We start from the raw sequence: 11,765 nt of genomic DNA, 5'->3' as shown, positions 1-11,765 counted from the left end.
ACAGCAAGGTTCTATATTAGGCCCTTTACTGCTTATAAAACGCGCAAGAGGGCGCCCGTTGTACTGTTCAAGTTGAAGAGCATCATTTTCAGCCTCAAGCTTTCTAATGCGTTCGACTAGAGGATCAACATTAGCATTTTAAACATTGACATACATTTCATTATTGTGAAGACGTTTGACGGCTATTGGATATTAATGACATTTTTTTTCAACGTTCCTTTTTTTGTACAGATATTCCGTTGAAAAATGAACCTAGAAGCTGTCAATTTTCGACGGCACAATCCATTTTCATCAACTTTTTAAAACTCAGTAACTTCTCTTTCAGCTCAGCTTACGGTTTGGATAGTGGCTTCATAAAGAGGGTCACGTAACATTGAAATGTAGATCACACAATACGGAAATATTTACGTACTGTTGGTCCAGAATTTGAAAGTGTTATGTTTAAAACAAAATAATGTTTCTTCGAGAAAAAAAAAGTTTTGGCGTAAGATTCATTTACATGAGACATCTTTTATTGACCTTGCTTTATCATTCGCAACAACCACAACAGACTACATCAAGATGTGGAGATGTTGGGGTTGCTCCCGAAAGCTAGTTTTTAGATTGTTGAATGATACGATTATGCCAGTTCACTGAAACAATTTCCCACTTGAGTAGACAAAACGATGTTTGCTTATGTGAAGGAATCTTTGCTTCCATACTCAATCACAAAGAGAAGATGAATTGCACTAGCCTCGAAAAATCTTGACTGTACAAAGAGCTTCTCTTCAACATAGGATGGTGGAATGAGCCAAGAAATCCGGTATTTAGACAAGGACTTTACATTCAAATTTTAGTAATGATCAAAGCACATACATGAGTGGATAAACTGTCTCACACGTGATCAGTCTTCATGCTCAACATTTCCGGTAGATGAGACACGTTTTGCGCATGCTTGAGACGATTAATCATCCACCTAACGTGCGCATGCGCTTCTTCCATGTCATGGAGGGAGTTTTTGAGTTTTTCCGACATCAAACTCATGTGCCATATATTCTTGTACATCATTAGAAGCATTCCAAAACTTATCACAACTAGAAAAGTACACAACACTGTGAGTTTCGCGTTGGAAAATTTCGTTGCCAAGGTAACCGCATCTTTCTCTTCCCGGTCACACGAGTACCCATCATACACCTGGATGTATTTTTTATTCAATGGATCCACCATTTTGAAACTTTAAAATATATCCGGAATGGTCACACAATTTATATATTACACTACTTTATTTTATGTTTTGCTCAGAAGACTCGTGGTTCTTGCATTGTTTTCAGAGCTTTGACGACTCTCAATAAAACTCTGATCCCTCGCAGTGTTGGCTTTGTGAGATGACTCTATACTTTTACTGTGAGGCTTTTCTAGTGGCTCTTTTTATATTTGGAGGTCACTGTTGCCTTGTCTCCGTTACTTTTTGGTGTCCTTGGTTTCTTTCGGTCTGTTGTATAACCAGTACCTTTCACTTTGTCACCTTGATCAACTGTTGTTGGTCACAGCCTCTCGTCGTACTTTCATAATTTCTTACAGATCATCGTCTGTAGTCGTTCTGTATCTCCGGATGCCTTTGTTTTCTTATTTTCTCTCTCTCTTGTTTTTGATCGACTGTTGCCAACTCTCGTGTCTCCGGATATCCCGACCGTCTCTTGTTATTCCATAGTGTTATTTCTACAAAACAAAAGGAGACACCATAAAATATGTTTGACTTGATGTGGTGTATCTTTCATTAATACATATGATATGTATGGTTAATGCAAGATACGTATATATCATAACAAATAACCTATCGCAAACATAAATATGTGCATGTATTAACCCATTGACCCCTGATCCATCGTAATGAACTCTTCTAGCCACCGAATTAGACGAATTCAAATGTGTCTTCGGGGGTGAATGTGATAAATACAGAATAACAGTGTTATGTCGATAAAGCAATGATTTATAGTGGCCAAAATTACCCCCGGAATTTCATAATGAACTGGTCTAGTCTTTGATTTAGAAGAGTCTAAATGTGTCTTCAGGTGGTAGATGAGTTGAATATTGATGGCTTTGTAAAAAGACCAAACCACACATCGATTTTCAACATCAAAACATTTTGCATTAAAAACAAAAGAACAAATTTTTTTTAGTTCTATTGTGATTCTGAACAACCTTATACACGCACATCTTATTGTCTTCTTTGACATACAGTGTAGTTTAATGTTTTGCCTGTCATTTGTCAAGATGCAGAAGTTGCTGCTCAGCACAAAAGAGAGGTGAACATCTGTGCTGTCTGTTTTCAAAAGGAATTTTTGTTTTATCAGGATGCTAATGAAAACTATAATCAGACCTTGAATTTGTTTATTGGCAGACAATGCACAATAATAAGGTGTCGGATGTGGATGATAAACAGCTGTTATTTCTCCTCATTACAGAAAGATCTTTCAACAAAAGACGGAATATATTAATTGTCATAAAAGCCTATCTCCGCGTCAATGATATAAACAAATTCTGAACTAAAGGCATAATAACAAAATGAAATCTAATGCAAAACAATGACACTATGTATGACGACTTATGACTCACAAGGTTAATGGAACCAAGTGTCTCGGAAGAGTAAACATTCTCTGCTCCATCAACAATATCCACTTTGTAATTATAGGTCAGATTTGGGTTACTGCTAATTATGAATTACCTTGTTTCAAGTTTCTTTATTAGTTCTCTTTGACAAATACATTGTATAGAGAAACATAATATATAAATATCAATTTCAAAAATTTGACAAGTAGAAAATATGTACATATAAGGAAGGACAAATCATAAATTCTTTTGGAAAATACCCTTGATAAATTTACATAAATTTCTTAATGTTTTAATATTAACAGAATTCATAAGTAGTGAGAATTTTAGAATATTTGGTTGCGTATAGTAGTACTTGTTAATATATAACCTTCTTTCCAGCGTAAAAAATGGACATTTTAGTAAATAATGAAATTCATCACCAATAGTTCTTTTATGTAATGAAGATATAACACAAAGATCAAAGGTATATGGGCTAATTAAAGATGCTCCACCGCTGACAAGTTGTATCTTTTGACTATCAAAACAGGAACAGACGATTTAGTATTTTTCTTCAGTTACAAAAGTTACTTACTTTACACCATTACCACCATCGAAAAGTTTGAGTTTCTAGTTTTACTTTAAGTTAAAAATATTAAAAAAAAAAAGCATCCCGAAAAAAATCTGCGGCGCTAAATCCTATATGGAATGAAGTACTGATGGTGCATGCACCAAATGCCAATTAAATAATTTTACATTATTTTTGTGTTAATTAAGCATATGTGTACACGATTAAACAACAATTATTGCTCAAATGATGAATATCATTTATGCTCTGTCGACGGTGGAGCATCTTTAAAGATTATCTTGAACATATGTTATGTGTAAAGGAAATAAAACACGAAATCTAGAATGTGTTATAATTCATATAATTTAATCTACTCCTATGATAAGGTTCTTGATGATTTTTTTCTTCTAAGAAATAGTAAGTTATACCGTTGAAACAGCCAGACAGAGGCGACATTACATATATATATATATATATAGTACACATGCAATATTTCTTCACGTGCATTTCACGTGAACGGCATAGTTATTTGGTGACATATATATGCTTCAAACCCTTTGGAATAGTTATACATTATGTACATTTTTAGCATATTTTGTCAAACTTTACAAGCTACACAACAATTTATGATTCAACACTAATACCCTATGTTAGCGCTGATTCATACACACATTTCATAAATTTGATTATGTTTACGTACTTATAAGAAGTGATATACATGTATAGTCATACCAAATATCTCTAGTTTAAACAGGGCCTTAACCCTTAAAAGATAAGGATAATGATCAAAATATATAAAGTATTTTATAAAAACGTCATACAGCTACACTTTAAGCATTTATGAATACATGTTACATTTCAATGTAGTTCTTACTATTTTAGATACGTTTTAGCGAATTATTAATACATTAGTCCGCATAACCTGCCTATATTATTAGGCTTTTTTATTTTATTTTTTTGTCTAATATATAGTCTGTATATTAGGCAAAAATATTAAAAAGCCTAATAATATATGTAGGTTAAGCGGACTTATAATACATCAACAACAAACCTGTCTCAACAATGAGAAGCAATTATATCTCTCTTGTTTACTAAGTGGCTTTATTTTCTAGGAAACAATCGCTAAGCTGACCTTTTCACGTGAAGCTATAAGAAGATTTTACTATCTTCTTGACGAGAACTGATTATATAAAGTATTGTTAGCTCTACATAGAAATTGATGTTAAAGAAAAAAATATGTTTTCATGTCATAAAGTAATTAAAATTAAAAAAAAATTGAATATAGAAAATCAATTACATACGTTACTGAAATGTGATTGCATTGATTTCAATCTAAAGGGTATATTATATTTTTATAATATGGTAGTTAACCAGTGAACAATAAAATCCTCTCAACAGCTTGCATTCCTGTTAAAAGAGAAGGCACCTTGGTCGATACAGTTTACTGCAACAAATAGCGAGATCGTTTTGTCTCCTAGATAGACAGTAACGTAGTCGAAATAGAATACCATCTGGACATGTGTGTTATTGATCTAAACAATGATATATACATGGATTAAGGTTTATAGAGAAGAAAATTGCATGTATGGGGAAACCAACCGTCTATAAAATAATACTGGATAAACTACCAACAGAGTTGCCAATAAACTATCATCAGAGATGCCGATTTCTCGAAACAAAAATGCAGATTTAAGTCAGATCTTAAGTTTTTCTCCTTCTGTAACCTTTATGAAAAATAATTCACCTAAGTAAGTGTTTGACTTAAATTTGTTTTGAGAAATCACAGGGTTAATGTTACAACTTATTATCCTGTACACTTTTGCGTATTTCAGGGGTGGTAAAAACCATGAAAACAAATCATCGCGAAAAATATCAAAAGGGATATAACTCATATAGGCTATGTCTGTTGCTCGATCCCTTTTCAAATATTTTTAAAATAAAATTTGTTGAAAAAAAAGTAAAGAGCGTTTAAATCATAATTCGCGACATCAATACGCATTGAAAAAAATTGCAGTACATAGTAGGGTAGGATATTTTATTTTTCCAAAACCAGAAGCAGACGCACGTGGACAAATATATAAAGTACTTGTATACTTATCTCATATATCATTTGTAACAAACTCCTTTGAATCATTTGACAGTTGGTATACAGCTTCTAGCCAAGAGCGCCACAACATGTAATGGTTGTATATTTCATATGTTACATTTTGTCCTGGACGACTGCCTAAGGTGGATGTCCAGTTAGGGGTCCTCTAGTTGATTGAGTTGTCAGCGACAGATACCCCGAGGATACTCTTGATAAATCTTTTATGATATGATGCTTATATTTATTTACTTATTCTGTTTTGTACAACATATCTGATATATATGTATTGGTATTGATTAAAATATTGCCCTTCGTCATCTTATGCCAACATCGATATTCCAGGGGTTACCATCACTGCAGACTGGCAACCAGTTGATAAGATTTCCTCCACAGATTTCTAAATCTTAGATTCAGACACAGAGTAGAGACAAAAATAATCAAGCCAAATTTTAGTAATGTTTTTAATGTTTTAGAGCCTAGTGGCCGGTCCAGTCCAACGTCCAACATCACTGTCGTAAATATCCATATTGACAGCGATAGTAACTCCTGGAGTATTGGGGATCTCTCATGTATGTCCATGTCTCGATTTTAAGGAAAACTTTTGTGTTGTTCCTTATATAATTGTTATGTATTTGGATGAAATAAAAAAATGAACTTGAAACACAAATACATATAAATAAAATTAAAAATAAAATCATTTGTTCTATGCATGCAAACACCGTCATCGAATAATCACAGTAAACTTCAAAAATTTTGAATAGAAAATTTGATTCCTTCTTATAAATAATTACAAGATTACTGAAACCATACATTATAGCATATTTAGAATAATACTTTATTCGAGTTAAATATTTTCTACCGTAAACTTTCTTTAATTAATATATACCAATAATACATGTATTATATTATGATGAATGTACATTTTGCTAGCCTTAACAAACACCAAGGAATACAAAGTATATAGGCCTACTGCATATGATAAATTGCATTTGGTTGATGGACAAACTTCAAACTTTTTTTGGTTTCTTTACAAAATACAGTGTATACTTGAACGTATTAACAACATTCAACAAAAATGCAACATAGAAGGTGAACAAATTATATAACTTTTTAAAGAGATAATATTCATAAATATATCATCATGTTTTGATATTTGTGGAGTTCATTAGCTATGAAAATTTAATAATACTTTGGTATGGTGTAATAGTACTTAATGTTAACATATAATTTTCTGTCTAATGTCAAAAATGGGCATTTCAATAAATATTGTAATTCATATCAATATCATTGGTATCACAAGAAGTACCAATTTTATTTTAAAGGCCCTCTACCTTTCCGAAACGGCTTTTAATTTTTAAAATGGGAATGTAAAACAAGATCGATATTTTTGTAGAGACTTAAAAATTATTAACTTACCGTTAATACTACATTTATCATCAGCTTCTGAACGATTTGATTAAAATAAATAAAATGTTTATTTTCATAACGCGGGTCGTATGATGTTTCCCGCCTTCGTCCTTAATACCGCGCGGTAGTTCATGACTATCACTGCGCCAGACGGTAAAACAGCGAATTGACTCTCCACTGTTTTCATATATTTCGCAGGAAATTTTGCATATGTTTGGTGTCGTAACCTTATTTTAGGTCATCGGTATATATTTTCTGATGTTATTAATGTTTTTAAGAAACCTTTATATTTTGCTCCGGAAAGGTAATGGGCCTTTAATAATTCAAATTAATCCATCTACCAGTTTCCATAATGAATTTATGGTTACTTGATCTAAATTTACACATCTGTTTTGTCATCAGCAAGATCAGCATCGTTAACGTTCGAGACCGATGATTGCTTGTACTACGCTAAGCTGCACTTGTGTTTAAGTGTTATAAACGGCGGGTAACCGACGAAAAAAACTTGTGTTTAAGTGTTATAAACGGCGGGTAACCGACGAAAAAAAAACTTGTGTTTAAGTGTTATAAACGGCGGGTAACCGACGAAATAAACTTGTGTTTAAGTGTTATAAACGGCGGGTAACCGACGAAAAAAACTTGTGTTTAAGTGTTATAAACGGCGGGTAACCGACGAAAAAAACTTGTGTTTAAGTGTTATAAACGGCGGGTAACCGACGAAAAAAAAAATCATCAAAGTACATGTTGTTTGAAAGGCAGTGTTAAAACACGATTATAACGAATTTGTGGTTACATCAAAGTGATTTTCCCTAGAGGTTCGTTATAACCGGTTTTTCGTAATCTGAAAACAATGCTATTTTCATTATTATTGTGTATTACATCTACCATCGAGACATTTTGTATCAGCGAATTGAAGTAGACCTTATTAAAACGCTCAGTGTAAATGTTGATATAGGAGATTTCAGAAAAGATGGCGATGACGTCACACAAAGGTACATCCGGGCGCTCAAAGGTACAACTCCGTATATCTACACATAAACATAGAGGGAAAACAGCCGCTTGCGATGTTTGTTTACATTTTATTCTAATAAATAGTACGACAATCCGAGAACTATTGCGTTATTTTAATTATAAAAAGGGTAAATAAAAATATTTAACAATAATATTTAGATATAAACATCTGGTATTTATATATTTTACTCCGTTTATACTCCATTTTCTACCGCCACGAGAAAAAAAAACACACGGCCGCCATTAGACCTACGTATAAACATTGACAGAAGTTACAAAATTGACAGAAACTACAAATTAAATTCCAAGTTTCCCCCAAATATTATACCGATATTTTAATAAGCAATTACTGTTTTCTAAGTCTTACTTAATAAAACACCTTACGATGTGTGATTATGACCAAATGAAAATTTGCCTTCGTAGATACCCCAAGCGCACTGCAGCCATTACGTACAGTGCTGCCGAGATCCCGAATTTCGTGATTTTTCATAGTCACAAAATTATGTATTCTGGTTAACTTTTTCGTTAGAAATTTTGAGATTTAGTTTATAACATTCAAATGAGTCATTTTATAGTTACTTTTTATCATATTTTTAAACAAAACTTCGAGTATTTTAGAATTCTCAAAGCCATGCGCAATGTGTCCTGGTCGGCATTTATAGTAAGTACGATCTACATTGTAGCTATATTCATAAATCTAAATGTAGTCTATCTAACATGTATTCAAATTATTTAAAAGTAATATCACCTCAATTTGGGACTTCACATAACGGCACATGGAATAAAAGTGATTAAAAAATAAAAAATAAACTCATGAAATTGAACGATTTCACTATTTTATTTTTCGAGATATCGGCAGCCATACTGTACGTCTACGTACACATACATGTATATCTTCATTTATGTGTAACGGTGGTTTATAACATTCATTTAAAATAATATATACATGGGAAATAACGAAATATATATATATATTTTACAAGTACTTATTGAGATATACGTTGGTAATTACGTATAAATATTATTAATTTCCCAACTATCGGCTGTTGCCCGAGGTGATCTACCAGCGAAGCAATGCACGAGCGGCCGAGGTCTGGCCAGGTGGTTCACATTTCGTTATATTTATATTAAATAGTGTTATGAACAGATTTTTCGTGTATAACAGAAATATGATACATTGAAATCAATTATTTATTCATAACTTTTTCACAACATGGATTTCTACGTGTGAACAAAAAGCGGGTACGTGTGACGGCCCGGCACCGCTTCGCAAGCTGGCTTCAACACTAAATCTAAACAAATATATTTAGCAATAAACAATTGTAAATATAAATGTCTGTAACCTCTGAAACAATAAGAAACTATTTTGAAATCAGAATTTGCAAGTATGAAAGTGTATACTTTTGTCAACGTATCGATTGTGTATCAGGGATGTACGTATCTGTTATTGTTTTTATTAGTTGCCATACCGTGTTTGTACCTTTGAGGACCCGGATGTAAATTTTCTGTGACGTCACGCCATCTTTTCTGAAATCTCCTATAAGTCTTGCATCGTTGGAGATCCACGGGTGATTGCACAAGACACGCTATATTTTAATGAATATGTAATTTATAGCTACAAAAGAACCTTATATAGTGAAATTCACAAACATTCTGTACGATAACATATCTTTCCAAGTTTACAAATGTTTGATTACATCACAGTACAACACAAGTTACATTAATATATAACATATAATAGTTATATATATCAATGTGTTTAGATGCTGAACAAAACAAAGTTAAAAAGTAGACTAACGATAACTTGAATCAACACTTACATCAATCAAAGCAATACAGACGGCGAGTATGTGACCGGGTGAGGCATGTTACTTGGTGTCTCTGCTGGCATGCTTCAGTGATATAGCACTATAAAAAGGGCAGGAAGTCTTCCAAAACACACATCCGCACTTCAAACACGCTACACACCAAATACCTGGGAGGCCGTCCTTACATGACCATGGCTCTAATGGCTCAGGAGCTAATGAAATTATGTATATTTATGTTCATCACAGGAACTATTACTAAAAGGAATACCTACCTGGAGCCATTACATCAACACAATAACATTAAAACTTTCTGTAGCGTAACATGGTAAGGTAAACTCAATACATTAGACAAGGTGTATATGTATATACATTTAATGTATCTCGGTAATTAGCTTTTACATTCAGATACCACACACACACACAGACACAGACACACACTCACACACATACACACCTCATAATATGCTTGAAAAATGAATTCATTATATTTAAGTCACAACATTATGATAACCCAATGACTTTTAACAGCATGCTACTTACGTTTGGATGTGCAGGACGACGTCTTGGGTCAATATGGAAGCAAAACATTCCACAGGTAACATCTCAATAAGAGATGCGAGTCATCCTAGATAAGTAGCTAGCATGTCCCGGCTCGGCCGCGGGGCTATAACGTCTTGACATCTGATTTATCAACGTGCACACGTCACGAGAGAAGACGTTGTCCCTTTACCGGTGATTAACCTACAAGTTACTGACAGCACTTACAGATTAAGATTTTCACAATTTTTCACATAAAACTACATTAACTTATTATAATGGTCAGCAACAGTGTCACTTTAAACTATATTAACTATTAAAATAAGGTGATGCTTGTAAAATCAAATCTACGCATCCTTTGATTCTTGTCCTATATTTATCTTTATATATCTACACAGCAAAATCGACGATTTCCTTGCAAGGACTTTCTCTATTTTGTACACTCTTCATCCAATGATGCCAAGTAAGGTGTCTCGAAAAACAAAAATAGAAAATTTTCTTGCAAACGCTTTAGTGGCTCTTCTGTAGATTCTTTAGGCATTGATTGCACGAAAGTCGCCGATGTTGTTTGATATTTCCTATACAGTTATATAGGATGATACGCTGTAGTACCAATTTACGTATCAAACACAGCAATAGAAAGAGGAACACAGTATGTCAATCCGACAATCGAGAACCTTCCTCATTTTAGAAAGGTTGCGGAATGTAGAGAATGTTTGACAGTCTCCAATGTTGGGACACGTATAAAAGTCAAGTACGTGGTTCCTATCAATGACAGTACCAAATCGTCTTGCCTGGCCTTCAATGGCCAAACACACGAAGTTGCTTGCATCATTGAGAAAGGTGAACTCCTGACAGTACCAAATCGTCTTACCTGGCCTTCAATGTACTATGATCAGGAGATGAAAACAGGTAGACTTGAACTGAGAACTTAAGCTAATAAAATTAAGCATATGTTATTATCACAAAAACTACTTGTGTGTTTGTTTGGTAAAACATTTCTCAACTTTTCAACAATATTGGAAATAATGTGATTTTCGTTATTCTTATCTTTTGATTTTTCTTTTGGGTCTTTGGTTTCCTGAGATAGTCATCTGGGAAATGATGGAAGCATCTATCCCCTACACCATTTTATAAAGGAAGACCAGTATCTAGTTTCTGGTACGATACACAACGACTACTTGCAGGGCATGGTAACCGTTAGTCAACTCTCATACATGCCATATTTTTCTAGGGGTAGTAAGGGAGATTGATAACCATTTTAAGGGATTTTGGTCTCCAATAAGGGAGGTATACGCGCGACATATGTGAATAAATTCAATATCTGGTTTTTAAGATGAAATTCTTTGCAAAATAAACAAACACATAATTTCATGTTCTGTAACAATTCTGCTTCATTTAGGCATCAGTTTTCACATTGAATTTGCTTTCTTTCCATTTTGGAATACAGCATAAGTCAGAATGTAGCTGAAACAGTCTGCATTCATATTGAATTTTACTGAGTTACTCTAGAAATCACAGAGGAGAATTATGAGCGAAATACAAGATTTGTTAGGAGAATCTTAGGAAAGTACAAGTACATTCTAGATATCTACTAAATCGGTATCGACGACTTCTATCGTAAAAATCAATGGAAAACAGTGGCGACAATTTGTTTCTTTGGGTCAACCACATACTTCATTAAACATTTTCAACATTATCTCCAACTATCTTTACCATCCTTGCGAATCTGACGGACGCGCGAAGTTGACCTACAATGACCAAACACACAAAGTTGCTC

The 11,765-nt window shown here is 33.5% G+C and overlaps 1 long non-coding RNA gene across 1 annotated transcript; it reads right to left on the bottom strand.

Annotated features, from left to right (window-relative positions):
* Positions 1–490: 490 nt before the first annotated feature.
* On the bottom strand, positions 491–10,866 carry LOC138333135 (uncharacterized). The gene is made up of 2 exons (XR_011209949.1): positions 9,989–10,866; positions 491–1,698 (listed from the first exon to the last, which is right to left on the bottom strand). It is a non-coding gene; the product is annotated as an uncharacterized lncRNA (long non-coding RNA).
* Between the last annotated feature and the right edge of the window lie 899 nt (positions 10,867–11,765).

The sequence above is a fragment of the Argopecten irradians genome, chromosome 10 (genome assembly GCF_041381155.1).
Source record: "Argopecten irradians isolate NY chromosome 10, Ai_NY, whole genome shotgun sequence".
NCBI classification, from domain to species: Eukaryota; Metazoa; Mollusca; class Bivalvia; order Pectinida; family Pectinidae; genus Argopecten; species Argopecten irradians.
This window is presented reverse-complemented; position numbering and strand designations above follow the sequence as displayed.